Source organism: Humulus lupulus, chromosome 2 (assembly GCF_963169125.1).
Source record: "Humulus lupulus chromosome 2, drHumLupu1.1, whole genome shotgun sequence".
Taxonomy (NCBI): Eukaryota; Viridiplantae; Streptophyta; class Magnoliopsida; order Rosales; family Cannabaceae; genus Humulus; species Humulus lupulus.
In genome coordinates, this window is record NC_084794.1 from 106,196,017 (window position 1) to 106,214,066 (window position 18,050).

An 18,050-nucleotide genomic window follows, 5' to 3' on the forward strand; every position below is an offset into this window, starting at 1 on the left:
CCTCCAACCTTCTCCTTAGGTCCACCGTGGACCAGCTATCTTCGGAGTGCGTGTCCGCAGCCCGACCGTCCTGGTTGACGGAATCACTGGGGCGGTTGTTCCTTCCCCTGGGTCTGGGTGCCTTAGCACCGGGCCCTTTAGGCACAGAGTGCCCCCTTGGGGCTGAAGGACGTCTGGGCTTAGGAGCGCCAGAGACCTTCTGCGCGCGCGGGGGGGGGGGGGCAGTCGGCCTGGTGATTCACGCCTTTAGGAGGTGCAGGGGCGTTAGTGCGCACAGGCTCCCCAACTTTTTCTTTGCCCTTGTTAGGGGCGGCTTTGGATGGTCCAGCAGCGGCTGGATCCGGCATGGTGGCATCAGCACCACCTAAAACAGAGGCGTCCTCGTCCGAGTCGCCTAGATCTCCGAACTTGCTTTGGAGGCGCTCCATCATGCGCTGCATTTTTTCGAAGACGCGCTCCTGCTCAGCAAGCTTGGCCTTAGTGACCGCCAGTTCTTCGGCTACTTGGACCAGTTCTGGATCCTTCTCGTAGTAGCAGCCGTCTTTGTAGTAACCGTCTTGGACATACTCTTCTTCGTCTTCTAAGTATGTCGTATCTTCAGTACTGACCCGATCCTGGCGGGATGTCGGGTCTTCACCTTGGTAGTCCGAGGGTTCGTTTTGTACCGCATCTTCCATCATAGTATCGGGGTTGACCTTAGCATTTTTGTCAACCGCGGATTTTCTCGTAGTCACCATCTTTTTAGCACAGAGTGAATACAAAAAACGTACATAGAAAAAGAGCTGACTAACAGCTTCCTACAGCTCTCAATGAAAGCACCAAAATGTTTACCGAGTTTTTCGGAAACGAATACGAACAGAATAAAGAAAAGATAAGAACTGTAGAAGTGCAGGAATGTAAATAAACAAACAGTGTTTTTACGTGGTTCAGGCGTTAACGAGCCCTAGTCCACGAGTCGATGTTATTATACTTGTAGAGAATTACAGTTAAACAGCTGGTGTACAAGAAACTCACAAACTCACAGTGTTTCTCTCTGGTTCTCTTGAAGAAGATGAAGCTAGAGAGATTTTAGCAGAGTTCTTGCTATGTAATTTGTTTGCCGTCCCCTCTATCGTAAAATGAGGGGGTTTTTATAGCTAGGGTTTTTGATTAGGGTTTTACTCTGTCCCCTGAGTCTTAATTACACCAGCCATAAATAAGGGATACAATTACTGTAGTAGCATGGCTACAAGACTCTACGCAGGTATAATTACATGAAAGTATGGGAACTACCAAATGGCAGCCGCCTTTTCCAGACAGTCAGCGGAACAGTAGGCGAAAAGGCACCTTTAGGCGTGTTGGGATGTGTGCGGCCTTGACCTATCAGGCGTGTCAGGCGGGATCCTGTGTCAGGTGAATATCATCCCAACTATGCCTCTTCCGTGACTCGACCACTTGGTCTTGTTCCGTGCGAAGCACGGAACCGTATCCGCGAAGATAACCTGAAGAGCTTCTCCTGGAAGGACCTTCCCCGAAGGACATCCCTTCGGGAGTCCGGGAGAACTAACGAGCTTCCGGGTCGCGGTTGCTTGAAGGAGTGTGCTAGACACTACACGGGAGAGGCGAAGCCTTTCTGTCCATCCACGACCACTGGTCACTCTCCGTGAAGGACTTTAATAATTCTGCTTCCCGAAGGCTATCCATCTAAACGCTATCCGGAAGTCTGGATAACAGGGACGTTTGTTAAAGTGGGAAATCGAACTTAGTCAGTTCGAGATTTTGTACACTCCGCGAACTGCTATAAAAAGTCTGGCCCTGGCCGATTTTATGGCAGAATGCACGGGATTCCAGGAGGATCCCGCAGAAGACTCACCCCAAGCGTCGTGGAGGATCTTTGTGGATGGTTCGTCCAATGAGAATGGCTCCGGGGCTGGAATCGTTTTGATATCCCTCGAGGGACATAAATTCCACTTGGCACTGAGATTCAGATTCAAGGCCTCCAACAACGAGGCCGAATACAAAGCTTTGCTGGCCGGGCTGAGGATAGCCCAGGAGTTGAAGGCGAGCTCCGTCCAGTGCTTCAGTGACTCCCAGCTCGTGGTAAACCAGGTTCTGGGCGAATATCAGGCACGGGGACCCAAGATGGCCGCCTATCTGGCAAAGGTAAAAGGTGAGCTGTCCGCGTTTAGGCGAGGCTCGATCGAACAAATACCTCGGGAGCAGAACGCTAACACAGATGCTCTTTCCAAGCTCGCTACCTCTGGGGAAACGGAGACCTTGGGGTTAGTACCAATAGAATTCTTGGAAAAACCAAGCATAGAAGATGTCAGGACGGAGGTCGAGATGATCGATGCCAGGCCGACCTAGATGACCCCCATCCTTGAGTATCTCGTCGAGGGAAAGCTGCCTGAAGGGCGTAATGATGCACGGCGAGTCCTGTATCAAGCACCGAGGTATACGATGGTTGATGGAGTGTTATACCGGCATGGGTATTCCCTACCTCTCCTGCGATGCGTTCTTCCAGGCGAAGCAAAGGCCATCCTGCAGGAGGTGCATGAGGGTTTTTGAGGAGACCACACTGGGGGGCAGAGCCTGGCCTTAAAGGTCCTGAGACAAGGATATTACTGGCCAACTCTGTCGAAAGACTCGATTTCATACATGAAGAAATGCGACAAGTGCCAGCGATTCACTGCGGTTGCCCGAGCTCCTCCAGTCGAGCTAAAGATGATCTCGTCCCCATGGCCGTTCGCTGTTTGGGGGATCGATTTGGTGGGCGCCCTCCCTACTGGAAAAGGCGGGGTCCGTTACGCCGTGGTAGCCATCGACTACTTTATGAAGTGGGCTGAGGCAGAACCTCTGGCGACGATAACGTCCAAAAAAGTGCTTGACTTTGTGGTTAAAAGCATTGTTTGCCGATTCGGCCTGCCCAAGAAGATCGTTTCCGATAATGGCACTCAGTTCGACAGCGACCTATTCACCGAGTTTTGTGAAAAAGGTACGGAATTGTGAAAAGTTTCTCCTCCGTGGCCTATCCTCAGGCGAATGGCCAGGTCGAAGCTGTCAACAAGACTCTAAAGGCGAGCCTCAAGAAGAGATTAGATGAAGCGAAGGGGGTCTGGCCAGAACAGCTCCCCCAGGTCCTATGGGCATACCGGACCTCGCATCGGACTCCTACGGGTCATACTCATTTTCCCCTAACCTTTGGGAGTGAGGCAGTCCTCCCTGTGGAGATTAAGGTGCTTTCTCATAGGGTCCAATGTTACGACCAGGACCGCAACCACGAGCTACTGTGCAATTCCCTTGACCTAGTTGATGAAAGGCGAGAAGATTCGCAACTCCAGCTCGCACATTATCAGCAAAAGATCATTCGCTATTTCAACTCCAAAGTCAAAAGGCGTGCCTTTATCGTTGGCGACCTGGTCCTAAGGAGAGTCTTCTTAGCCGGTAAGGACCCCAAAGATGGAGTCTTGGGACCGAACTGGGAAGGACCATATTAAGTCATCGAGGTCATTAAGGAGGGAACTTATAAGTTAGCTCGGCTTGATGGAGGGGCAGTCCCGCGGACTTGGAACACCATCCATTTAAAGAAATACTATCAATGATTCACTTGTAAGGCCTAGAAGGCCATTTTTTATGTATTAAGCAATGAGAATCAGCTTTTTGTTTATATTTGTACATGTTTTCAAGTGTAATCTAAAGTAACCACGAAAGACCATTTCCCAGTTACTTGGGGGGCATATGGTACCTGGATATAACCAGGTCACCTTAATGACTTAGAAGTTGATTCATATCGATTGATCATTGTTTTTCTTAAAAAACGTGAGATATTGGTAAGGATTAACGCGAAATAAGTCCTATCCTGTATTTAACCATGTTATAAAACTTAGAAGTTGATTTAAATTTATTGATCGTTGTTCTTCCTAAAGAGCTCGAGATATGGATAAAAGTTAACACGAACTAAGTTTTCAAATTAAGTTCCTGGATATAACCAGGTCATAAAACTTAGAAGTTGATTTAAATCTGTTGATCGTTGTTCTTCCTAAAGAGCTCGAGATATGGATAAAAGTTAACGCAAACTAAGTTTTCAAATTAAGTTCCTGGATATAACCGGGTCATAAAACTTAGAAGTTGATTTAAATCTATTGATCATTGTTCTTCCTAAAGAGCTCGAGATATGGATAAAAGTTAACGCGAACTAAGTTTTCAAATTAAGTTCCTGGATATAACCAGGTCATAAAACTTAGAAGTTGATTTAAATCTATTGATCGTTGTTCTTCCTAAAGAGCTCGAGATATGGATAAAAGTTAACACGAACTAAGTTTTCAAATTAAGTTCCTGGATATAACCGGGTCATAAAACTTAGAAGTTGATTTAAATCTGTTGATCATTGTTCTTCATCAAGAGCTCGAGATATGGATAAAGATTAACGCGAACTGATTTTTTCAAAAATTGTAACCAAAATGCGTAGGGGCAAAAGAAAGAATCAATTGAAAATAAAATTAAGTTAAATTGTCTCGAGGTGGAAGCACCTCATGCATAGGTTACACAAAAAAAAAAGGGAGTTAAAAATGTTGAAAGAAAGGGCACGAGAGAAGAAGGCCCTAAGCTCCGCCAGGTGGCCCCTTGGAGGTCGTCGTCTCGCCCTGCTCAGCTGCGCCGGAGCCTTCCCCGGCCTCTGAGGGCACCTCTTTATCAAGGCGAGCTTGGAACTTCACCAGCAAGTGCTCCCAGAGGTTCGCCGACAGGAAAGAGAAGTCAGCATCTGGATTGTAGGCCCAGCAATGGTAGAACAGGTCTTCCAAGGCCTTTTCCGAAGTTTTCCGCTCGGCCTTGGCCTCAGCCTTCGTGGCATCTAGGTCTGTCAGCGCAGTGGCAAGGGCGGTCTCGAGCTCTTGAACCTTTGGGCGGGTTTTTTCCAACTTGGCCTACGAGGCCGCCAAGGCATCCTTAGCTGCTTGCAGAGTAGTCTGGTGCTCGCTCCTCATATCCTCGAGTTGAGTTTTGGTCTTGGCGATGCTCCGATGAAGGGCAACGGCGCTCTGCGAAGGCGGAAAGGAAATTGCCTTAGAAAAAAGAGAAGAAAGAAAAAATAGGGCAAAGTGTAATAATTAAAAGCCATAAAAGGGTAAAGTCAGCTTACCGTTAGGGTCATGCCCAGTGAAGACTCCAGCACGCCCACCGGGCTCATTATCTCATTGAACTTGTATATGTGGCTGACGGCGTAGTTCGCCAACTCATACACCGTTCCCCGGAAGGCCTCTGGGATCTTCTCCAGGTCCTGGGGATTGACTGGGATCCGTACCTCGGAGGGTACAATCATCGAAGCCTCGAGCTCCGTTCCTGCGTCCCGGGCGGCGGCCGGAGCTCGCGGAGGTGGTGGGGGCATGTTGCTTCCCCCTGCAGCAGGAGGAACCGCTCCCACGACTTGGGCAGCTGGGGCTTGCTCCTTCTCCTTTGCAGGAGACTTGGTGGGGGTCCCGGCGGCGTGCTTGGACGTCCGGAGCCTCTTCATTCTTGGCTTAGCGGCCCCAGTTGGGGGGTTCCCCTCGGCGAACGCACCTCGCAGGCTCTCTTCGGGCTGAGACATCTCTTCTGTCAAAACAAAGACATGGTTAGTACAAGAGTTATCAATCATACAGAAACAAAAACAAAGGGGGAAAAAGAGAAATTAAAGTATATGTATACTAAAAGGGATCCTACCCCCCGGGCTAGAAGAACCTATGGTTACGACCATCGGCTCTGGAGCTCCCGCGGGAGAATCTAAGTCGATTATCTCCCGAGCTGGTGCAAGTTCTGGATCTGACTTCGGTTTCGGGCTAGATTCTTCTACATATTGCCTAAGCCCCGGAGCTACGGCACCCCTCCGGAGTGATGTCCATGACTGAAGGTTGGTCCCATACTCCTCGAATAGGATCGACCTAAAGGCTAGGGTGTTATCTACTACTACGGTACCCCTAGGCCGGCTATCTTGGTAGTCCAACACAAGCCGGTCGACACAGTGGAGCAGGGTTGTGTTCAGGTCCGGATTACTTTGGTGACGATGGACGAGCTGCCTAGGATTGAACCTAGCTAGCCGAGGGTTTGCATTGGCCCTATCTAAACTCCTAAACAAGTAAGGGTTACCTTGGCCAGAAGGACCCGCGGCTGCTCCGGACAGAATCCGCTCCTCGCCCAATGCCTGGGCGACCTCCAACACCCGCTTCTTGTTTCTCACAAGGGGAACCTCGTCCTCCTCATCTTCGTTCCCCGCGACCTCCTCCACGATGATGGGCCTGGTATCGCGGACTGGGGGAAGCCCCCGGGGCCTCCTCAGGTTCAGAGTCTGATTTGGGAAAATCATCTTGCATGCAACCATCGTCTCGTCTGTCACGAGCACGCGGTAGTCCTTTTCACTGGGGGCAAGCCCGCCAGTGCCTCGTATTGAGTCCCGAGGGTCACAGATTTCTCTGTCCTCACGAAGATAGATGCAGGATTAATCTAAGTCAGAAAGGGATACAGGAGGAGCTAAACGATACTTAACTTACGAGCTAAGGATGGAAATCACTTACGAGGGCGATTGAAGTAGTGGAGCTCGCAGTTTCTGAACCCTGTCGACATGAAGAATTGATCTTTAAAGTCGTTGGGGTGGCTGGGCAGCTCGATGACCGCAGCCGTGTTGGGGAATTGAGTCAAGTAATAAAACCTGTCACCTCGCCCCCGCTGATCCGGGCTGGCCTTGAGGCAGAAAAAATACAAAATATCCGCAGGAGTGGGGACCTCCCACTCGTGCTTCAAAAATAAATATCTCAACCCCGCCAACAACTGATAAGAGTTGGGGGGAGCTGGAATGGGGCCAACTTCACATAATTTAGGAAGTCAGGAAAATACTGGTCGAGCGGGAGGAAGGCCCCCGCCTTGAAATGCTCGCCACTCCAGGCCGCGAATTCCTCGTTGAGCGGCGCGCAGCTCCGCTCGCCTTTCGTGGGAGGTCGGGCAATCACTAACGCTCTCCCCAGCCCGATGTTGTGGGAGAGGAACTTGTTGATCTTCATCTGGTCGGTAATCTTTGAGACGATCCTCTCCGCCTCGAAGAATGTATTAGGAGCCACCTCGAGCTCCTTCTCCACTGCCGGGCCAAAGTTGGGGATCGGGGAGTCCGTCATCACCGCCTTTCCTTTGTCTTGCTGGGAGGCTGAGCTTCCAACGGTCTTCTTTGGAGCGTTCCTCTTCGATGCCATCTGGTCGCCTAGCGAACAAAAGAAAAGATTTCAGAAAAGGCGACCTAAGCATAAGGAAGAGTCAAAAGGAGTGTTCTTTGCACGTGCTGAGATAAGCCCAGCCCGTGGAGAGTGAGACCACGCGGTTCAATGAACACGCGCCTGTGCTCCCAACAGATCCCCGATTACTCAGAATTCGTGTGTCAGGAGGGTCAGGATAGAATTTGCCTTGGAGGGAAAGTTTCAGTAGGAAAAGAGGGCCAAAACCGCCTGTGAAGCATGTCCCCTAAGCTACCCGGTTTTGCACCTAAAATTCCAAAACTCCTACCCAGAAATTTTCCCCAGAAAATGCATCCTGTAAACCATACTCCTAAACGATTTCCTACAGCAAAAATACCCTAACCTAAAAGGCTTTCACCCTTCATACCCACAAAAACCAGTAAACCCTTGCATGTGGCTACAGTAAATATTTACCTAAGCTATAGTGAAAAATATTTTCAAAACACGCATGGTTAGGAGACTTATAGAGCGTTTGGTTGGGAGGTGGATGAAGGTGTCGCCTAGGTGGGAGCTTCTTTCGAGTATTTGTTTCCAAAGCCTTGAAGGAGTCCTTACGCCTGAGCTTCTTGAACGCTGAAAATGGCAGTCACAAAGAAGAGGGTTTTTTCTTCTGAGATGAAGAGAGAAGAAGGAGAGAGTTTCTGAAAAATTTCAAATGAAAGGGTGGCCCATGCATAGGGTGGCCACCCCTTTTATATACGCGAAGGGTCACGTAAAAAGGGTCGTTGGATGGCCCTGATGTGGGATCCAAGGCCCTCCATGCGAAATACGAAATGATGGCTGGGAATAGGCTAGGCCATTAAATGCGGTTCTTGGAAGACGTACCGTCACCAACCACGATGTTCCACGTATCAGGCACCTGCATAAAATGTGGAAGGTGAAGAGTTCATGGGGAAGCCTAAAAGCCCCTACTGTGGCCTTATACGACGTCGTATGCCACGAGCAGGGGCTTGGGGGGCAGATGTACGCCCTGATTTTCCCACGGGCTGATTAGCGAGCTGAGCTGCGGCCTAATCATGATAATCTTGTGGACATCCCCAAAATCGGAGCTGCCATCATAAGATCATACCTCCTTAGCTCAAGGTAACCTGAGGGTTCGCCTCTGGTAACTTAAGGACAGAGTCCGGGCTCTGAAGGCCGAAGGTCGAGTTAAGTATCCAGCTCGTAGTACGAGCTAGAGTTGGAGGCTATGACCCTTTATAAAGTCAGCCACGCAAGGTAAACGTGCATATATCAGACATCACGTGTTTGATATATCCCTGACTTCTCGGACATGCAGTAGGAAAGTGCGTATTCAGACACCCACGACTGGGTTGGGCCGTGCGGCCCATTATCTCCTTACCTATTGATTTGACCACACTTATGTGTCAGGTTTAGGAATTAATCATGAATGTCACAGAGTTAACATGATGGGTAAGAAGGTCACGGGATGACCTTCTTACCAACTCCCAGGTGCACTCTCCTATAAATATGGAGACCTTGGGAGTTTATAGGGGTTGGATTCTCTATTGTAAGAAATACCCTGTAATCAAACATCCAGTACATGGCAATAATACTGACTAGTGGAGTAGAAGGATTTTAACCTTTGAACCACTCAAAAAACGTACTTTGAGTCACCATTTCATTTCCTAAGATCATATATCTATTTCGGTTCAACATAAGCACTAATCCCTTTCTTTTCTTTTCTTAATTTCCTGTTGGCGAAGAACCGCGTCAACAATACATATATTGATTTTTTTTGGGTGTTCATCAATTTAAGGAGAAACTTAGATTTATGTCTACCGAGAGTGTATTTTTTAGCTTGATATGTGTATTCATTTTAATTAAAAGTTTTGTATAAGTGTATTTGACATTTGAAATTGGATATGTATGTATTTAATATGTGAACTTGAGTCTTGATAGTGGTGTTAGGGGCTAAATTAAATAATAAATAAAACTAATTAATAATAAATCACTATTAAATTAGAAATTAGATAAATTATTAATTAATTAATTTGATTTCTAAAAATAAGATAGAAGTGTTATATTATAAATTAATATTTTGATTATTATTTTTTTATGGTTAATTGCAAGATGTATGTTTGTTATTTCTTGTTTTAATATTATTGTTATAATTTACAATTATTAGAGGAGTTTGAATATCCTAAATATTCATCCATAGTGAAGTAGGTTCTGAGATACATATTTTCTGCTGCGGTGATAACGAAAGGTTATGAACTTGTATGTACTAGTGAAGTAGGTTCAGTGAAATATTTGTGTGTGGCGGAGATATAAGGAAGAAACGTATTGTGTGTTGTTTGAATTGTTTTTCTTAATTGTTCACAGATGGCTAGGTCATTAGTATAAGGGAGATGCTGGCCAATTTTTTTGTAGATTTATAGAGTCGGGGGTCGATATATGGTCTTTATAAGGTCGAGATAGGGTCTTAATAGGGTCGGGGTCGGGATAGGGTGTTTTTAGGGTTGGGGTCAGGATAGGATCTTTATAGAGTTGGGGTTGGGATAGGGTCTTTATAGGTTCTCTATAGGGTCAGGGGGTCGGGATAGAGTTTAAATAGGATCGGGGGTCGGGATAGGATTTTAATAGGGTCAAGGGTCGAGATAGGATCTTTATAGGGTCGGGGGTCGGGATAGGATCTCTATAGGTTCTCTATAGTGTCGGGGGTCGGGATATAGTTTTAATAGGGTCGATGGTTGGGATAGGGTGTTTATAGGGTCGGGGGTTGGGATAGGGTTTGTTTATGGTCGAGATAGGGTCTTCTAGGGTCAGGGGTTTGGATATGGTCTTTATAGGGTCGGTGGTTGAGATAGAGTTTTAATAGGGACGGGGTCGAGATAGGGTTTTAATAGGGTTGGGGGTCGGGATAGGATTTTAACAGGGTCGGGGGTCGGGATAGAGTTTTAATAGGGTCGGGGGAGTTGGTTGTTCAACAATCTAATCAATCAGCAACAATCATAGGAATCGTTGCTAACCTTATTCGACTACTCAAGATACCGATGATTTTATTAATGATGATGAAGAAGAAGTCGAAGACGCAGAAGAAGCAGATGACGAGGATGAATTGCTTGTTGACCTTAGTGATGATGATAACATCAATCCTGTCTCACCAATAGATGTAAATTTGTTAGGTGATGACAGTGATTATTGTACTTAGTTCTTGTATTTGTGTAAGAGAAACTTTATATTTAAATAATTATATATCAGAAATTTTGAACGATTTATGGATTTGTTATGTTGTGGATGTTTTGGAATTTTATGTGGTCATTACAACTATATATTCATAAATAATATATATATGATATTCATACTAACAAACAAAATTGGTCATATTTAGTTTAAAGATATCAACAAATGTAGCTTCATACCATGGCGGAGATGGTGGTGGTCAAGATCCACCGGATCCTACTATGATCCCATCCAGTTGCGAGTTAGGTATTTTAAAATTTATTCTTTATTTATTTCTATTTATACCTTATCATACAACATACTAAATTATATGATGCACTTATTTAAAACAATACAGCAGCTCCACCAAAGAGAAAAGGTCGTGGCCCTACCGTTGGGAAAAATTTAGATGAAAAAAGGCGAGAAGATGGACATCCACTCCCCATAGTGGTTGACCCTATCACGTGAAAGGTCGTGGGAACGGAACATAATGCTTTTGTTCGCCTTTTGGGCACCCAAGTCACATCAGTCGTTTCGGGATATTACAAGGATTGGACAAGTGTCCTATTACGCCCCTAATTGCATATCTTTATTAAAATACTAGCTTTAATAATAGATCAAAAAAATTCATAACTTTTTTTTAAAACACAGTGAGACTTTATTGGAAATACATGCAGAGTTTGGATGCAATGTTCAAAATAAAAGAGAGTTTTATGAAATCTTAAAATAACTAAAATACTTCCCACTGATAAATTAACATAAGAAAGACTCTAAGGCACTACGACGTTCCAGATCGTTTCCTCGTTCATTGGTTCCCCACAGCATACCTACATACTTATGGAAAACTTACTCAATTCTCCATGCGTGCCAAACAAGTCTATCTATTTTCTACATGCAAGGGGGAAAAGTAAAGGGGTGAGCTAAAAGCCCAGTAAGGAAGTACAAACAAGACATACACCATATCTCATACATTCTTAGCATACTTTTCTTATAGAAATCATTATCATCATAAGTCATAATCATAAACATGAGATTATTTGCGGCATAAGAATAATCGTACATCATAAGACCGTAATCATAACCATAATATCATTTGCATCATGAACATAAACATACAATATAAGGTCATAAGCAACATAATCATAAGCATACAACATAAGATCATGGCACCCTTATTGTCCAATGATCACATGTGACTCCATTTTGGTCACTTCCATGACACCCTTTTGGCCATAATTCACTTGGCACCCTTTTTGCCATGAATTTCCCTGGCACCCTTCTGGCCAAAATCTTAGGCACGTCTGCCTATAATAATGATGCAGCTGTAACGACCCGGATTTTCAAGACTCGATAATGCGAAAATATAAATGTTTTCATTTAACAAAATGTCTCAAAAACCCATAGAAAAAAAAACTTTTTAAAAAGTCGTATGGCCATACTTAACATTTAGTTACAAACATGTTTTATAAAGATTAGAGTGAGCCTAGTTTAGGAAAATTACACAACATTTCCAAAAATAAAAAGGCTTCCCAAAAGGTCGGTCCACATGTACATTTGCAAGGAAGACTCCAGCGCTCACTGCTCTGCCTTGCCCTTGCCCTTACCTACAACATGAAACAACTAGGTAAGCGAAAACGCTTAGTAAGATCAACTTTCAAACAAAGCATGTAGAGAATTAGGGTTCCGGACCCATCCGGACCCTACACAATCAATTTCAAGAACGCTAAAGCGTCCTGGCAAACTTATGGTCATGCCTGATAACCAAGGATTAATTAATTCATAGCTAGATAAAAATCCTGCACTCAGAAAAATCCCAGAACAAGCAGATATATTATATCACAGCTAATTCTTATCAACAATTATATCCCTGCACTCAGAAAATCCCAGAGCAAGCAGATATATTATATCACCATATAATTCGAGACCAATGCTCGAAAATTTCCAACAATTCAGGCGTAACGCGCCCTCCAACATAATTGCTAATCTGTAAACGAGAACCGAGTCTCCACACTAAGATCTAGCCAATAAATATTCTCATCAAGGGTAACTATCATGTTACCTAGGGCATCGCTACTTAGTCAAGAGTGTAATCCAATTTACACGGTTTTACGGAGACTTCTATGTTAATCAGTGGTGCTGGTGAGCAGTTGCCCCTAGGGTGTTCAGCCTCACTCAATCTTGGCAACCCCTAGTATCTCTAGGCACTCTCGCTGAATGGCCAATATTCATGGCTGCTATCCGGGAATAACTTATCAGAGTACTTGCTCGGATTCTAACCGTCCAATGATTAAGTAAACATGAGGGCCCCTAGGTCCCATTTATCTTGGCGCCCCTAGGTTTAACCAGCTTATCCTCATCTCATGGCCACTCGTCGCGGTAATGATCCGGACATAAATAAAATCAAGCAGTGTGACGGGGATCAACCGTCTAGGATATGACGGACTTCTACCGTTCATATTTTCTAAATCAGCACTCACTAGACTAACGTCTCTAAGCAACTTTCTATGACAGCCTATATATGTGCATGTATCCCTATACTAACATACAAGACAATAATCATTTCTTGTTGCAGCCAGACAATATAAGTTGACTTACTTGGAGTCCTTAGCGCTCAGCAAGTTTTCACCCTCCAACGTTCAGTCCAGTTACGCTTAGCCAATACTGTAGTTATCCATACAGTATACTCGGATTAATTATGGCACTCATAATTCATTATTATTATTTTGGGCAGTTTGGTCATTTTAATAAAAGTTATTTGTAAGGATTTATAATCCTTATTTGGTTTTAAACCTATTAAGGAAAGTCATACAAAATATTCAAGACTAAACCCTAAGTCTCGGGGAGACCTATCCTAAGGTCTCGATACCTAGGCTCGGGTATCACAATGGTATTTCCCCACAACCCGCTAAAAATCTTATTCTTTCAAGGTATCGTTATTAACCCGCACTTTCGACTAGTCGGTTAAAATATGTAAGATTTTAGCCGGCATTATATCCAGGAAATACAAATAAATTCCTTAATTATTTTTAAAGAAAATAAACTCTTTAAATTTTCCTTTTATTTTTCTTAAGGTTTTAATATCTAAAAACCGATTTAAGAAAATTGCCTAATTTGTCTTAATTAGGAAAACCGTTATAAATTTCTCATCTTGACTAATTAATTTTCCAAAAGCAATTAATTAATTTTTACTTACTAGAAAAATAATTCATTTAATTTTTTTCTCAAAATATAGGGTTTTAAACCCTCTTTTAATTTATTAACTATTAATAAATTAAATCTCTTATTTTTAGAAAGAATAAAAACTCTTTAATAAAAATAATTCATTTAAACTCAAATGGGTAATTTTAGTGAAAATATGATTTCAAGACTTACCAATTTATATATTGAAATAAGCAAAATTTTACTTTTTACCTTATGTTCCAAAATCTCATTTTTACACTAAGTGTGAAAAACCTATTTTTCACATTTTTAACTACATACTTCGTTAGTTCATAACTTGAAATTTACTTACCCAATTGTTACCAAAATTTCTCAATTCCATTTTTGTTATGCCATTTAGGTCTTTGTAAAATATTAGATCAAAATGAGCATTTTTGATTGGTGAAATCATTTTCCAACAATGAGGTAAAAATGACCTTATTTTCAAGCCCTTATTTTTTCCAAACTTTGACTGTTAATAACTTTCAAACTGTTCAATATTTTCTTACCAAATTTTACAGTGGAATAATAGGTTATGCCAGAAATATGTCCAATTTTTTTTAGAAAAAACTGGGTTCATTTGCCCTATACAGTGGCTGTCCAAACTTGGTTCCGAAAATAAGAATACGAAAAAACAGTTTTTTACCTAAACTTTGAAATAGCATAACTTACTCATTTCTAAACATTTTTTAGTGTTTCAAAAGCTCAATTTTTTGTACTCAATCTCAACAACATCACAGTAAAATTTAATTTTACAAAAACAATATACAGTGGCTGCTTGACCCCTTGGAAGTCACAGCTTAAAACATGTTTTGTTTTAGGGTATCCTACAAAACCCTTGGGGGTTTTGGTTCCCATTTTCAAAAATCAATACACATGCATCATAAAAATTATTAAACAACTACCATAACCTTATTACATCACCAACAAGAAACTTTAAGCATTAAATATACAAAATAATGCTTAAAACTAAAAACCCTACAACAAAATCATCAAGAGTAAACTTTTTACCTCTTTGGTGTTCTTGCTTAAGATTTTGACCTTCCTATTAGCTTTGGCTCCTCCAAAACCTTTCAAAAACCCTAACCAACTTCCCCCAACAACATAGGTAATTAGCTATTTGAAACTCTATGATTAAAACTTGACAAAAGTCTAGATTAATGAAACTTTACCTTAGGGAAAACCCTTCCTAGACCAAGACTTAGCTTCCAAGTTTCTTTGGTGTTCTTGGGGTTGAAAATGGAGAGAACACTTGAGAGAGTCTTCAAAAATCAGATGAGAGTGAATGAGGGAGTGTAGGAATCGGTTTTGGGGGTTAGAATAGCTCACAATACTCTTCAAAATATCACAAAACACTTGAGTGTTTTTCTACCCACTTGCCCACTTGACTACTTGATTAAATGTGATTTAATCTTTATAAAATTGGGTTCACACCACCCTAAAATACCACATGGCCGGCCACCCTTTTCCATATATGTGATCATTAATTTTTTTTTTTTTATAAAGGTTAATAAAGGTTTCATAAGAAGAAAAGTCCAAATTGGCTTTTGACACCTTTTTCACTCTTATTAAGTTTTAATTACCAAACTTAACATTAATTAATTAAATTTAATGTGTCTCACATTAAATTTAATTAATCACATAATAAAATTTAACCTAAGGTCCATTCATGGAATAAAATTCCCCATTTCGGCAAAATTAGGCATTTACCACAAAATGCCTTAAAATTTCCATTTTCTTTTAGGTTTATTATTTTTGACCAAACTTTAACTTTTATGAATGTATTTTATGCCCAAAATATAATTGCCATGATTTTTCGTTTTATTTTCTGAGATTTTTACTCGATCAGGGTTTTTGTGCCGGTCCAGGACCGAAAGTCTTATCTTGACTTTTAAAATCACAAAATTCATATTTTGGCTAGCAATAACTCATGGAATACTTACAAACAAAAATATAATATTATTTAAAATAATATTCTTAACCCGGGGGAAAAATCCCGACCCGAGTCGTTTAAATGTACCCAAAAACATAGGACGTTACAGCAGCACTACGTTAAGCAAACACAAATAAATCCATATATATCGCATAACTAGAATCCATTCAAAACAAAATAGAAATCTAGCTAACTTCCTTACCTCAGGTCCAAGCAAATTAAGTGTGGGAACACTTCATAATGAGCCTAGAATAATAATCAAAACACTTATCTTAATATCATGTAAAACACACATAAACGCGTCTAAAAATATCATACGTGTGCATGGGCTATGCATACGTGACATCTATCTCATAACATGTTGCAGCACTTTCTAGATTCTAGCATAACTCTTACACATAATCATGCTTGCATGTCACACATAACATCATGAAAAACAATGTCGATATAGATATCAATCTTAAAGGTCTTCAAGCAAGGACCCTAAACTTACTCATTTAACATATAATTACGCGTAAGAATGCATTTGCATGTAACATGCATATGTGGGAACATTCTTGAAAACTATGCCAAAGTTTGTGATATCATATACTAATTTCTTAACAATTTAACAAAAATTCAGCAAGCATTATTAACACTTAACGAATTTCCTAGTAATTTTCCTAGCATGCTTGCTACCATTTTGCATCATAAAACCATTGGAAACCATGCATCAAGACTTAATCCCAAAAATCAAAACCAAAACTCACAAACTAATCATGACCTAAATCAACAATAGGCAAAGGATACCAAACTTTAATCCTAACATATATACCAAGTTCTAACATACTTCCCCATCTAACCACAAAATAAGAAATAACACTTTTCTAAAAATAAAAATGTAATTATTTTTAATTCTCTTTCTAGAAAACTTAATCACATAAAATCATGACATTTACAATTATTCAAATTTGCTTAAAATTCATAGTTATAAATACAATATCATCATGGTACAAAAACCAACATTAGATACTCATGCTTGCTAATCTCACATAAACCTAAAAATAAAATTCAGCATGTCATTCATTTATTTAATTTTATCTTTTAAGCATATAAGTTCACATAAAATCATAGGTTTTCTGAAGTAAATGAAAGAACAAAATATATGAAACTAATCATTTTCGTCTTTAGCATATATCATGAAATCATGACATCAAACTCACTCCTAGTTTACTCAATTCTTGCTAAAGAAGTATGTAAACAATAAAATTCAGCAAGTAACATAGAATTATAAAATTACCAATAAAACATTAACAATATACCAACAATACATTGATAGGTCTAACATGCTTTTCTAACATCTTATGCAAGTCCTTAATAATCCTTAATCTCATTTGCGCATTTAGAACAATATCACACCATGCCATATAGCTTAGGCTAAAATACACATAGGACTTAACAACCAAGTTTACCACAAAATCACATCATGCTTCTTTATTCAAATCATCAAGACAAGAATCATAGTACAACATGCTCATAAAAATAAATAATAATACACAAAACCCAGCATGCTTTTCTATTAATTTTAGTACATAAATATTCATCATGCCTGAATCAATTTATAATAGATACCTATATTAGGAATAGTGCCATTAAAGCAAATGTAGTTAACAAATGTTTTAGATGAAATAAATAATTGAATTGAATTATTATATATATAGACTATGTCCGATATTATATGATGATATTAAGTGAATATCAGAAAATTCCAAAGTTATCTATGTGGTCTTAATCTCATATTGGTATGAGAGGATCAAAATTAAGATAATAAACTTAAATAGTACGCATTAAAATAAAGTTATGGAATCTTTAGATCAATTACTGCTAGTACGATCCACTAGTATTATGAATACATGTGACCTAGATGCGGGTTACTAATTGTTGGAAAATCATTCAAAGCACAAAGCGAAAACTTTGCTTGGTGGGCATAGGGCTTGGACTGCTCTATGCGTGTCACACATTTGATTTTATTAGATATTGGTTTTTTACTTTTAATTAATTAATAATTAGATATTCAAATAAGGTGTCATCTTATTAAGGAAAAAGATAACAACTTAAATTTCAAAATTCAAAATTTGAATATTCATCGTCATCTTATAATTAATTAAATGAATATAATAATCAAAAACAATTTTGACTATCCATATTTATTTATTCACACTTAAATAAAATAATTGATTTAAATCAATTTCTTTTATTTCTACACAATTTCGAAATTGCACAAATGCAATAATAAATTGTGCAATTTCAATTATCACATAATTGCACATTTATCCCGAAGAATAAATATTCTCTCAAATAGCTCATTCACAGTTTAACCCTTGTATCAACTCTTACATTGGTTAGTGTTGATAGAGCCGCTCCAAGGACCTATGGACCAATAATTCCAAGTTCCAATAAATAAAAGATTATTAACCAAAACTATTTGATACAATATTCATATTTATTAATCTCATTATTATTCCACTATAAATATGAGA